Source organism: Chenopodium album, chromosome 17, assembly GCF_948465745.1.
Source record: "Chenopodium album chromosome 17, dcCheAlbu1.1, whole genome shotgun sequence".
NCBI lineage: Eukaryota > Viridiplantae > Streptophyta > Magnoliopsida > Caryophyllales > Amaranthaceae > Chenopodium > Chenopodium album.
This window is the reverse complement of record NC_137850.1, coordinates 42,393,373-42,406,939: the sequence shown is the minus strand read 5'-3', so window position 1 is coordinate 42,406,939 and position 13,567 is coordinate 42,393,373. Positions and strand designations below refer to the sequence as shown.

Sequence of the window (13,567 nt, the reverse complement as noted above, 5' to 3'; positions counted from 1 at the left end):
GCTTACTATAGAATTTAGAAAATACTTAAAAAGAAAAAAAAAATGATAAACTACGCGTTCAATTAGTAATGTTTTAATTTATATTATCTCCTTATATATATCTTTGGGGATTGCATGTAAATCAAAGTTATATCCTCAAGTATACGAAGATATGTATGATGTTTGGGGTAATACTTTCCATTAATTAGTTGATTTAGTTGTGATTTTGGTTTGAATATTTGATTTGGAATTTTGGATAGATAAGAGCAAGATTTCTTGTTTTTTATTGGGTTTGGTGTTGAATTCGTGACCTAGAAACCGTGTACAAATGATACTATATAAAAGGTGTAGACCAATGTCAAATCAAAACTTGCCCGTTGAATTACTACAATAAAGTATCAATAATAGCAAAATTCCAAATCATCTTCGACAATGATGTTAATTTTGAAATTCATAGCCCTTTTAGTCCATAGACTTCCTAGCTTAGAGACGACATTGACTAATTGTTCTATCCCACGCATTGTCCTAATATTATGAGATCGTCTAACACGCCATCAAAAGTTGTAACTAACATACTCTGTTTAATATTAAGGAAAATTAATTTAATGTCAATAAAAATATTAGTAAAGTTAGATTAAGTTCGGTGAAAAATCAGTAACCGAAAAGAAAATTACAGTAGTGAATCGGCTAAAATTATACAAGTTCAGTTTAAAGGAATTAAGTGAGCAGTTAGACAAAAAGACCAAAGAATTACACAATCTATTTTAGAGCAAAGTAGAAATTTTGATTCAACTATACTATATATACAAAGCATATACACACCATAAGTGGCTAAAAACATTTCTAAACCACTTCTATAAGACTATGACCACACAACAAATAGAAGACATAACAAGTGCAGCACCCAATATTTATGGACTATTTTTGATGAATTATTGACTAATGTTGGCATATTATCCACAATATTGTTCCTACTTTTTAGTGTATGCTCTACTGATCTTGCCATGCCTGCTCTATGTACACTACAGCATCCAATGCCCCATTCCATCAACAAATCCGAATCACCCGCGAAATCGCCATTGTTTGCATATTTGAAGCAAAGCCCTGAATTATTGTACAACCTAAGTTTCCTTCCCATTTTCCACAACATATCCTTGTCTAGAGGAAGCGGTCCACTTAATTGGTTATCGTTTATTCTTAACTCACTAAGGGTTTTTAAGCCCCGGAAACTATCCGGTATCGACCCGTTTAGCCCATTTCCGTCTATATGGATGACCCGAATTTTCGGGAGTCGGGCCAAGGAGCTAGGGATAGGGCCTTGCAACTTCATGTTGGATAGTATCAAAGTGACCAAATTTTTCATGCCCTCTAAAGCATTATTAGGAATTATAGTGGATATCATAGGGTTGCCCTTTAAGATTAGAGCTTGTAAAGAATCAAGGTTTTTAAAGGAATTTGGAAATGGGCCTGTAAGCCTGTTAAAGCTAAGGTCCATAAGAATAAGGTCTTTTAGGCCCGATATTGAATCTGGTATTGGGCCAGAAAGCCTATTTCGACTGAGGTCCATTTTGGTTAGAGATTGACTAAGCCCAATATTATAAGGAATTGGGCCGGTTAGTAAATTTTGGTTAAGGTCTAAGACATTCAAAGAAGGGAGGGTAAAATTGGGTATTTGGCCCATTAACCTATTCCCACTCAAATCCAATGACCTTAGCCCAATAACCCGACCCAAAGACCACGGTATCGACCCATTGAGATTATTCCGGCTCAAGTCGAGTACCCTTAGCCGGGTCAAGTTACCCAACTCACTTGGAATAGGGCCAACAAGCCCATTTTCTCTTAACACTAATGTTTGTAAAGATGGGCCCAAACGGCCCAAAAAAGCTGGAATGGGCTGAGGGGTGTTGCTCAAGCAACGGTAAAAAAATAAGGTCCTAAGATTAGGCAACTTGGTAATGGACTTGGATATGTATGATCGGGTCGGGTCACACGTAGGGAAAGCGGTATCATCCGATAACGCCCCGAATGAGAGGGAAACCACATGGTAAACATTATTTTTGTCAGGCATACACTCAATACCATGCCACCGGCCACGACACACGTCGGGTATATCAGTTGCCCATGGGTTCCCGGTAGCTATCATGATATCATAGACCGCCTTTTGTTCATGAGTATCAGTACGTGCCCCGTTCTTGTTCATGGTAAAACCCAATTGAGGGGCATCGACTAAGGCCGATGGGGGAGTGGAATCGGACATTATAACGGTAAATGGTAAAGTGGATAAGGGAAAATTTAGGAGACATAGAATGAGTATTGTAGTGTGTAATGTAGGAAAAAAGGCCATATTTTTTTTTTAGAGAAGGAGTATTTTAGAATTTTTGGTGAATTTGAGGATGAGAAATTGGTAATTTAGTAGGGTGTAACGTTTATTTATATATGGATGAAAGTGGAGTAAATGTGCATGCAGAAATTTGAGGGGTAATAAAGGATTCTCACGAGAATGAAATGAAAATGAAATAAATTGGATACGTAAGAATATAATCTTGCATTTGGGGCATTTAATTTCTTCACGGGATTTGAGTCTGGGCTATTATCAATTATCATGGCTAAGGCCCAGGTGGGGCCCAGATAGTAGAAGTACGGAAGTGAGTTTATTTTGTGATGAAAAATGTGGGAGGTAATATACACCCGGGTGACTGTAAGTATTTGTTTTCATTTTAATGATTGTTTTTTAAATTAGTTTATGGTACACCCGAAGGTATATAACAAATTTTAGAAAAATGTTGGAATAGAAAAAAAAAGCGTTTAAATAAAGGTTCATTTGACATTAAAAAAATCATACTTCCTCCGATTCTTTTTAGTTGACACGTTTCTTTAGTCACATTTGTCAATGCACAAATTCATCATCAATATATTTAATTACGGATAAGCAAAAATTATAAAAAGTTGATATTTTGAAAATACACATTGTGACGAATCTAACAAGATCCCACATTCCCACTCGACTATATTTTTCTTCATATATGAATCACAAAACATGGTCAAAGGGAGATGTATGAATAGTGCTAAACTCAAAACGTGTCAACTAATAAAAAATGGAGGTAGTATTATTTATGTCATATAATAAATAAAAAAATAGTCAAATTTATTAAAATCATGGTAATTTTGAAAGCTGACTACAGAAAGTGGAAACAACTTTTTTTTGTTTCCTGTGTTTTGACTTTTTGCTTTTTTTTTAAAAAAAAAAAAAAAAAAAAAAAAAAAAGAGATGCTAAACAAACCCTAATTAAATGTTTAATATTTCCTCCGAAGTTTTATAAGAGTATCTTAATGTTAAGCTACAAGGGCCTCATAACTTGTATTTTCACAGCAATTTTTAAGGTACAACAATTATTTTGGCTACAAAGTGTCACAATGGGCCAATGGTGAGTAACAAGAGGCAATTGCATTAATGCTTTTGCCAATTCCGAACTTAAAAATAACCCCCTATAACCTTAACCGGGTTTTTTTTTTTTGGCTCGTGAATCGAGTTACAAATAGGATTGGATGACAATTAACAAGTTGGTATCACCTTTGGCCACTGCAATTTGCAATTTTTTAAAAGAAATAACTACAATTTACAAAATACATACTTTTAATGACTGTAATTGACAATTTTTCCTACTATAAATTGCAGGAGTACATTTTTTTTTAAAAAAAAAAAATCAAGTACATATCGTGTACATATAGTACTAGACTACAAGTAAAATACTAATGGAGGGAGTACTCGTACTTTTTAAGTTATTATTTACAGGTCTATAGTATCAATTAAAGACATGTTCGATTCAAGACCAAAATGATCAACTCCTCCACATAAAACTAGACCTAGGCTGGCAATGGATCGGAGGTGGATCGGGTAGAGCTCAATCCACCTCCATCTGTCATCCAGCCCATCTGTCACCATTCAACTCTTCATTCACATCCAATCCATCCATCATCTGCGGATGAATCAAGGGAATGATGGGTGAAATAAAAAACACCATTGTTTATTTATAATACTAATAAACATAAACTAAGAATTTGATATATAATTGACAAAATCTTTGAATTTCCCAATATAAAGTATATCCTTGTATTGTATTACAAATAGGTAAATAGACTTTTGTAAATTTTTTAAAAATATAAGCGGATAGATGAATGAGTCGGGCGACGGATGAATGATGCTCCACCTGAATCCGACTCCAATCCATCTACCATCCATATAGTCGTATCGGATGAAATTGTCGGCCCTAACCGGACCGATCTTTTGGTCCATTTCGGGTTTGGACCGAAATGCCCATATTAGCGAGAATTAACATTTTTCGGGTCGTTCACACAAAACTAGGGGTGGCAATCGAATCAGGTCGGGTCGGGTTCGTGTTCGGGTCAGCTGATTTTGGGTCAGCTACCCCCTGACCTGAACCTGATCCGTTTAACAATTCGGGTTGAAAACCTCAACTTGAACCTGAATATTTCAGGTTCGGGTCAACCTGAAAATGACCTTATTTGACCTGAATTTTTGTTTGGGTTTAAAGAAGGTTATTTCAACCTGAAATTAACCTGAAAATAACCTGAAACTGACCTGAAACTGACCTAAATAAATGAACATCCAAAAATTTCAAAGTTTCAAACCACCTAAAATTTTCAAACAAACAAGAGCAAAGGTTCAAACATCCATGTTGGACTTAATGATTTTGATGATGACACAACCTTACTTACTTACATACTAATAAAGGCTTGATTGTTTGAGTATGTGATCAGTGCAAAGACTAGGAGAATTAAGTGTCGAGCAAAGATACCATGAGGAACAGGAAAGCCAGAAACAAAGTTATCCAAAAAGAAGAGTTCCCTCACAGGAACTGGCGCTTCAGAAATGAAGACTGGAGAAGAGAAGGTTCCCTCAGGGAACAGAAGCTTCAGAGAAGAAGCCTCATCAGAGAAGAGAAGTTCCTTCCAAGGAACAGAAGCCTCAGAGTAGAAGCTTCATCAGAGAAACATGAAGACTAAATATATTTTTATATTTTAGGATTTATGTAAGTATAAGATATTAAATGGCACTCGAAAAATCTGTGTGGAATTGGTCTAAGAAGATAAAATTGTGCATGCTAGTTTTTAGGAAAACGGTTGCTTTCTAAAACGTTTATCTTTTGAAAGGGATTTTATTTCTTTCTGAATTTCGAAAATATCTTGTGCAAAAAGATTTTATTTTATTTTCTTATTTTCGAAAATATCTTCTGAAAAAAATAAAATCGCCATGTTTTCCAAAACTTGCGGCCTACTCTCCCACGTTCTTCTTCAAGTCGTGGTTCTGCAAAATTGAGGAGTTCATGGTTCCTTAAATTAAGGGACATGATCTTCTTAGTGGGCATGAGTAGTGGCGTAATGGGTTTGCTGCACAATGAAGTTTTCCAAAGCGTTTATTGCTCTATAAATATATAGCTCTTGATTTCTGTTGGAAAAACTTGTCCTTGCTCACATAAGTTTTCAAGCTTTTAATTGAGTCAAGCGTCCAATTCCACATAAGTTGATTAGAGTGTTCTTAATGTTCTTATACTAGAGTTTGTTTTTCTTTCGAGTTGTAATTGGGGAATGGGGAAGTTCGAGTGAACATTTGTGTATGAGAAAGAGAAGAGAGAGAGAGAGAGAAGAGAAAGAGAAGAGAAAGAGAAAGAGAAGAGAGAACAGAGAAGTGAGAAGAGAGAAAGAGAAGAGAAGAGTAACAAGTTGGGTGACTTGTTCCTCAGGGTCTCAAGTTCGTAGAGGAACTTGAGTTTGAGTCTTTAGCTTGTAATAGGATCATTTGCCCTATTCTAGTGAAGATTCTTTTCCCAAAATCCCAAGTGGTCGTGGTTTTTCTCCTTGTTAGGGCCAAGGAGTTTTCCACGTAAAATCTCTCTTGCATTCTTTAGTTCCTTCAGTTAATCTCTCAGTTCCTTTAGCTAGCTTAATTTTAATTCCGCAAAAAGTTTGGCTAAACTCTTATACTACAATTCAACCCCCCCTTCTTGTAGTATTCATTGAAACAACAATCCAGTACTTCAATGCTATGGCTGAATATGAGAAAGAGGATTTTGACAAAATGGAAATCAATGCTATGGCTGTGAAATTGCTCCATTGCGGGCTTGGACCTCATGAGCACAATCGTGTTATGGGGTGCAAGAACGCTAAGGAAATCTGGGATTTGCTGCAGATTACTCACGAAGGAACTAACGAGGTTAAACGCTCAAAAATCGATCTACTTATGTCTAAGTATGAAAGATTTGAGATGCAACCTAAGGAAACCATCCAGGAGATGCTAACTCGTTTTACTAACATCATAAATGAGCTGGTTTCCCTTGGTAGACAGATTCCTACAGATGAGCAGGTTAGGAAGGTTCTCAGAAGTCTTCCACAGGACGAGAGATGGAGAGCTAAGGTGACAGCCCTACAGGAAACTAAGGACTTCACCAAGTTCAACATAGAACAACTTGCTGGTTCTCTCATGACTCATGAGCTACACCTTGGAGTCAACACTGAAACCATGAGGAACAAGGGGTTGGCTCTGAAAGCAGAGGAGGAGGAAGACTCAGAAGTGGACGAGGATGAAGCTGCCATGATCGTTCGAAGGTTCAAAAGGATATTCAAGAAAGGCCACACCTCAAGGAACTTCGGGAAAAAGAACTCCAATGCCAAACCTGACTACAGCTGACACAAGTGTGGATCCCCAGATCACTTTATCAGGGATTGTTCCCTTTGGGAAAATGATAAAGGAAAAGGAAAGGGCAAGGAGCAAGGAAAGGAAAAATTCAGCAAAGCAAACTTTCAAAAGTCGGACATGAGAAAGGCCATGATAGCAGCTTGGGGTGATTCTGACAGTGAAGAAGATGAGGATGACCAACCAGAAGAGGAGACAACCAATTTGTGTCTGATGGCCAAATCAGATGATGAAAAGGCCTACCTTGAGGAACTCCACAAAGAGGTATTTCTTGATCCTAAACAGCTTAAAACTCTCTCTAAAGATGTCTTAATAGATTTGTGTCTAGAAGAAGAAGAATTCTTTAGAGAAACTTGTGTGAAACTGAATAAGTGTGAGAAGGCTCTTAAGGTTTGCAAGGAACATGGCACTTGGTTAGAAACAGCTTATGCCAAATCCCAAAGCAAATTGCAAGAGCTGAATATTAAGTATAAACACATAAAAGAGATAGCTGATAGAATCAAGAATGAAAGTATTCTTCTGAATGTTGAATTAACTCAGTATAAGCTCATGAATTCTGATATCAGTTCTAGCAGTTCCTCGAGTGATCAGTTGCTTAAATTCAATGTTGATTTTGAAAATCTGAAAAATGAACTTTCGACTTTAAGGAATAAAAAAGATCAACTTGAAAATGAACTGAATGCTAGAAAGGATAGGAGTATTGACCCAAAAGTTATACCCAAATGGATTGCTGAAGCTCAAGGAAAAAGAGCAGAAGGACTTGGTTACATGACTTAGAGAAAAGGTAAACAAAAGAAATATGTTGAGCTTCCTAGCATGAAGATGTGTACCTTTTGTGGTAAGACTGGACATCTCTATGGTCAATGTTGGAATAGAGAAGAAGCTAATAAAAGGAATATGAAACAAATGTGGGTCAAGAAAACTGATATTGCATCCACGTCAAAGGAACCCAAGGAAACCTGGGTTCCTGATTCTAATGCTTAGTTTTCTTGCAGGTTCTAATGAGGGGGAACAACTCGTGGTATCTCGACAGCGGGTGTTCAAAGCATATGACAGGTGATAAATCAAAATTCCTCTCACTAGAAGACTACCCTGGAGGAACAGTAACCTTTGGGGATAATAAGAAGGGCGAGATCATTGGAAAAGGAAAAATTGGAAGATCAAAATCTCATTCCATTGATAATGTGTTCCTGGTCGAGGGCTTAATGCACAATCTACTCAGTATATCACAATTTTGTGATAAGGGAAACTCTGTAAGTTTTACTTCTGATTCTTGCAACATCATCAACAACAAATCAGGAAAGGTTGTTCTAGAAGGAACAAGAAGAGGGAATACATATACTGTAGACCTCAACTTAATCCCAAGGAACAACCTTACATGTCTGAGTGTTGTTGAAGATGATCCCCTGCTATGGCATAAACGTTTTGGACATGCTAGCTTTTCATTACTGGACAAACTAAGGTCAAGGAACTTGGTTGTTGGACTTCCTATTATCAAGTTCCTACAGAATAAAGTTTGTGATGCATGTGTGAAAGGCAAGCATGTTCGTTCATCTTTTAAATTGAAGAAAATGGTGAGCACTACAAAGCCTTTGGAACTAATCCATATGGACTTATGTGGTCCCATGAGAATTCAAAGCAGGAGTGGCAAGAAATATGTTTTGGTTATTGTTGATGATTATTCCAGATTCACTTAGGTTATTTTTCTTGCAAGTAAAGATGAAACTTTTGACGAGTTTGTTGCTTTTGCTAAGAAAATACAGAAAATCAGTGGTCACTCACTAGTCCATCTCAGATCAGATCACGGAACTGAATTTGAGAACTCAAGATTCGATAAGTTTTGCAGGGAAAATGGCATGAACCATAACTTCTCAGCTCCAAGAACTCCCCAACAGAATGGGGTTGTGGAAAGGAAGAATCGAACCCTTGAGGAAATGGCTAGAACCATGCTGATTGCAAGTGGATTGCCAAGGAACTTCTGGGCTAAAGCTGTGAATACAGCATGTTACATTCTTAACAGAGTAACAATCAGAAGCATCAGCAACAAGACTCCCTATGAACTTTTCAGGGGAAGGAAACCAAACATATCTCATCTTAGGGCCTTTGGTTGTAAGTGCTTTGTGCATAATAATGGTAAGAAAAATCTAGGCAAATTTGATGAGAGAAGTGAAGAGGCTATATTTCTTGGATATGCCTCTGAAAGCAAAGCTTATAGAGTTTACAATAAGAACTCAATGTGTGTTGAGGAAAGCATTCACATAATATTTGATGAAGTTAACCAGTTTGTGAGTGTACAGGAACAAGAAGAAGATAATGATTTTGAAATAGGATTGATCAGAGATAAAGATGAAGAAGAGGATCAAAAGCAAGCCAAAGAAAAGCATCCTGCAGCAGAAGAAGAACCTCAAGAGAATGAAGACGTTCCTCACCAAGATGAACAGGTGAATGAGGAACAAGCTGAAGAGGAAGAAGCAGAAGGAACAGGACAAGAAGCTCCTCAAATTGGAGTTCCAGCAAGGGAATTTCATCCCAAGCCATTCAGGTATCAAGGTTCCCATCCTACTAATCTCATAATCAGTGACATTGGGAAAGGAACTCAAACCAGATCGCAAATGAGGAACTTATGTGCGTTCCAAGCATTTCTATCCATCCTAGAGCCTCGAAATCATCAAGAAGCCTTGGGAGATGCTGATTGGATAGTAGCCATGCAAGAGGAACTTAATGAGTTCTAAAGGAACAAAGTCTGGCACCTTGAGCCAAAGCCTAAGGAAAAGAAGATCATTGGGCTCAAGTGGGTGTTCAGGAACAAGTTGGATGAGCATGGTACCATTGTAAGGAACAAGGCAAGGTTGGTTGTGAAAGGCTATAACCAACAGGAAGGTATTGATTTCGATGAAACCTTTTCTCCAGTGGCTAGATTAGAAGCTATTAGAATCCTAGTAGCTTTTGCTTCTTTTATGGGTTTCAAACTCTATCAAATGGATGTGAAATGTGCTTTTCTAAATGGGTTCTTAAATGAGGAGGTGTTTGTAGAACAACCTCCAGGTTTCGAAAATCCTAAATTTCCAAATCATGTCTTCAAGCTTGATAAAGCTCTTTATGGGCTTAAGCAAGCACCAAGAGCCTGGTATGAAAGGCTCTCAAAGTTCCTCCTGAAAAATGATTTCAAAAGGGGAAAGGTTGATAAAACTCTTTTTCTTAAATCTAGAGGAACTGATTTGTTGGTAGTACAGATTTATGTTGATGATATTATATTTGGTGCTACTAACAATGGTTTGTGCAAGTACTTTGCTGAGCTAATGGGTGGTGAATTTGAGATGAGCATGATGGGTGAACTAAATTTCTTCCTTGGACTCCAAATAAAGCAAACAACAGAAGGAATAATGATTCACCAGCAGAAGTACATCAAGGAACTTCTGAAGAAGTACAACATGGAGAATGCCAAGACAAATCACACACCTATGGGACAGCAACGAGACTTGATGATGATCCACAAGGAACAAGTGTGGATCAAACGACTTATAGAGGTATGATTGGTTCATTGCTATATCTAACAGCCAGTAGGCCTGACATCTCTTTTAGTGTTGGATTGTGTGCTAGATTTCAGTCTAACCCTAAGGAATCTCATCTAACGGCTGTTAAGAGAATTTTGAGATACCTCAAAGGAACAGATAACCTGTGTCTGTTCTATCCTAGAAGTGATGACTTTATGCTTAGAGGATTTACTGATGCTGACTATGCTGGTGACTTAGTCAACAGGAAAAGCACCTCAGGTATGGTTCAGTTCCTTGGCTCTTGTCTAGTTTCTTGGGGTTCCAAGAAACAAAATACTGTTGCATTGTCTACTGCAGAGGCTGAGTATGTAGCAGCAGCTGCTTGTTGCTCTCAAGTCCTTTGGATCAAACAACAGTTGCGTGACTTTGGTATTAAATTTAATTGCATTACTATCTATTGTGATAACACTAGTGCAATTTGCATATCTAAAGATCCAGTCCATCATTCAAGAGTCAAGCATATTCATATAAGGCATCATTTCCTTAAGGATAATGTTGAAAAGGGTTTAATTAAGTTAGATTTCTGCCAAACTGACAATCAAATTGCAGATATATTAACTAAGCCCTTGAATAGAGAAAGGCATGAGAAGATGAGAATGGAACTTGGGATGATTAAGTTATACTAAGAGAAATGCATCAAGTTCCCTCAGGTATGAAACTCAAACTGACATGCTTAAACTATTGTATACTGTGCACAAGTGTTATATGTTTAATTACATAGTTAAGGCAAGTTGTGAGCAGGAGTAACATTTACTAATGGGCATGTAAATTTGAAAGTCATAGATATTAGAAGTCCAAAATTGATTGCATGAGCCTTATTGAATTGTTCCGTGTATCAAGTTGTATTTGCAAGCAATTTCATTGAATTCAAAAGATAAAATTGTTGTGTTTATCTGATCTTCAAAACTCCAATTTTTTTTATCTAAACACTAAATTCGGATGAATATATCAAAATTCATCATTATCTTTTGTTCAAAATTGCCCACATCCATTACTCTCTTGAAACACGGTTTACGTTTCCCTAAGCATTAAATAGGAGTGTCAAATCAACTAAATTCACCTCACCTCCCAAACGACACCTCACTTATTCACTCCCTCAAGTTACCTCCACCATAAAAACATGTCAGCCTCACCAAAATTTACACCACTCAAAAATTACCTTCTCTCTCATCACTCCGATCAAAATTTCTCACCAATGTCTGTCTCACCAAAAACCCAAACTGAAGCCGAAGAAATCACAAACCCTATTCCAGAAATCACCATGGAAATCATCCCCGAAACTCGAAATCCTGAGCCTCAAAAGAAGGAATCTCCTACTGAGTCCAATTCTTCCGGGAAAAGGAAAATCGAGGACATGCAAGAAGAGGAAGAAAGCGTTTCGGAGATGGGTGTCAACTATCGAGACAAGCCTGCTTCTATGAAGAAACAGGAGAAAATCAGCGAGCACTTTGTGACAGGTTTGGCACTTAATTTACCTTGGTGTAAATCTGTTAAGCTTTATGAATTGTTGGATTTGCTTGAAGCTCAAAATTGGGTGAATCTGTTGGGTGAGTGTTTTAATCGAAGTTTGTATGTTGATGCTATGAAAGATTTTTGCAAAAGCTTTAAGTACTCTAAGGGTACTATTCACTGCTGTGTGTATGGGAAGGCTATTGAGTTTGATGCTATGTATCTGGCTGAATTGTTTGATGTGCCTAATACTGGGTATGATATTTATTTCAAAAATAATGTGATAAGGAACCCGATTCCTGATGCTAATATTGATGAAATAGTGGAGTATTTAGGAGGTGACCCGGAGGAAACCTACATAAACCACAATGTCCTAACCCCTCTTGACAAAATCCTGCTAAAATTTGTGTTCAATGACATAATCCCTCGCTCTCAAAAGAGAGACAGTGCAAACAAGCTTGATTCTGTCCTAATCTACTGCCTAGCCAAAAAGATCCAAATTAACTTTCCCTCTATCATGATCCAACACCTATCTCATTGTGTTCCTAAAGGCTGGAAGGTTGGATATGGTAACCTACTCACTTATGTGTTTGAAAGCTTTGGCATTTCCTTTGCTGACAAAGAACCCCTGCCCCTCAAAAACACTGAATACATACAACCCATTTTCCTTGAAAACCATAAGATGAAAGTTGTAGATGGGTGTTTTGAAGTTGTGCAGGAAGAAAGGAGGCCAAAAGAAGTAGGTGGTCCAGTTGAGGGGGAAGTAGGAGAAGATCAGGCAAGAGAGGCCATAGGGAATGTTGTTCAGGAGTTGCAGGAACAAGAGGAGGAAGAGGAAAGGAAGGTGGAAGAGGTTATTGAGACAGGGGGAAAGAAGAAGAGGAAGAGTTTGAGGTTGATGAAGAAAAAGGAGGCCCCAGCACCTATCTGCATTGATATAACTGGGGTACAGGAGGAACTGCAGAAAGTTACCACCTCTCCTACTTCGGGCAAGTATGCATCTACTTCAGGTTTTGCAGCATTTAGTTCCCCACCTAAGGTTCCCAGCGAGGATGTGAAGGAGTTGAAGGAGATGCTCTAGAGGGTACTGAAGGAACAAGAGCAGTCAACGGTGAAGATGGAGGAACTGAAGAAGAGTGTGCTCACTCTTGATGCTGATCTGAAGAAACTGGTCAAGAGCTCAGAACAGGGGAGACAGTCCACAGTGAAGGACATCGTGTCTCAAATCAGCAAGAAGCTTGAGGATCTTGCTGTTGATGATGACCAGAGCACTGCTTCCTAACCTCTCTTTCCTTGCAGCCTTTTTATGTTGATGAAACTTCTGTTTATTTGTTTTTGGGAAACAATTTTTATTTGGTCTGTAATATTTGGGCACTCTGTTTTTTGTGAACTTGCAAATTTGGTACATTGGCCGATGTTTTTAAATCGGTTTTGGATGATGAATGTCTATACTGCTTTTGACTATATGCTTTGTGAATGTTTTCTCTATATATGCATGCTTCTTGTCTTAACACTAGACCACTTGATGGTGCTGTGTTATGGTATACTATGCTTGTATGTTGGTTTTTGATAATGCCAAAAGGGGGAAAAGATGCAAACTATCTAAGGAAACTTAATCATTCTATGGTCTCTGTTCGAAGTCTTCTCAGCAAGCCTACATCTCTACAGGCAGGTATATGTAAATACAAGTTTTTCCATTTTTGCAATTTTTCTTCTTTTTGTTTTCTGTCTTTATTTTTACTAAGTAGTTCCCTTTCTGCATTGCATTATATTTTTGCATTTTCTTTCCTTAGTTTAGGGTGGATTATCTTTGTTTCCTTGTAAGTAAGTTTAGATTGTTTGTCATCATAAAAAAGGGGGAATATTGTTGGAC

At 37.6% G+C, this 13,567-nt stretch overlaps 1 pseudogene; it reads right to left on the bottom strand.

Moving 5' to 3' along the window:
• Positions 1-772: 772 nt before the first annotated feature.
• Positions 773-2,354, bottom strand: LOC145588049 (protein TOO MANY MOUTHS pseudogene; annotated as a pseudogene).
• Between the last annotated feature and the right edge of the window lie 11,213 nt (positions 2,355-13,567).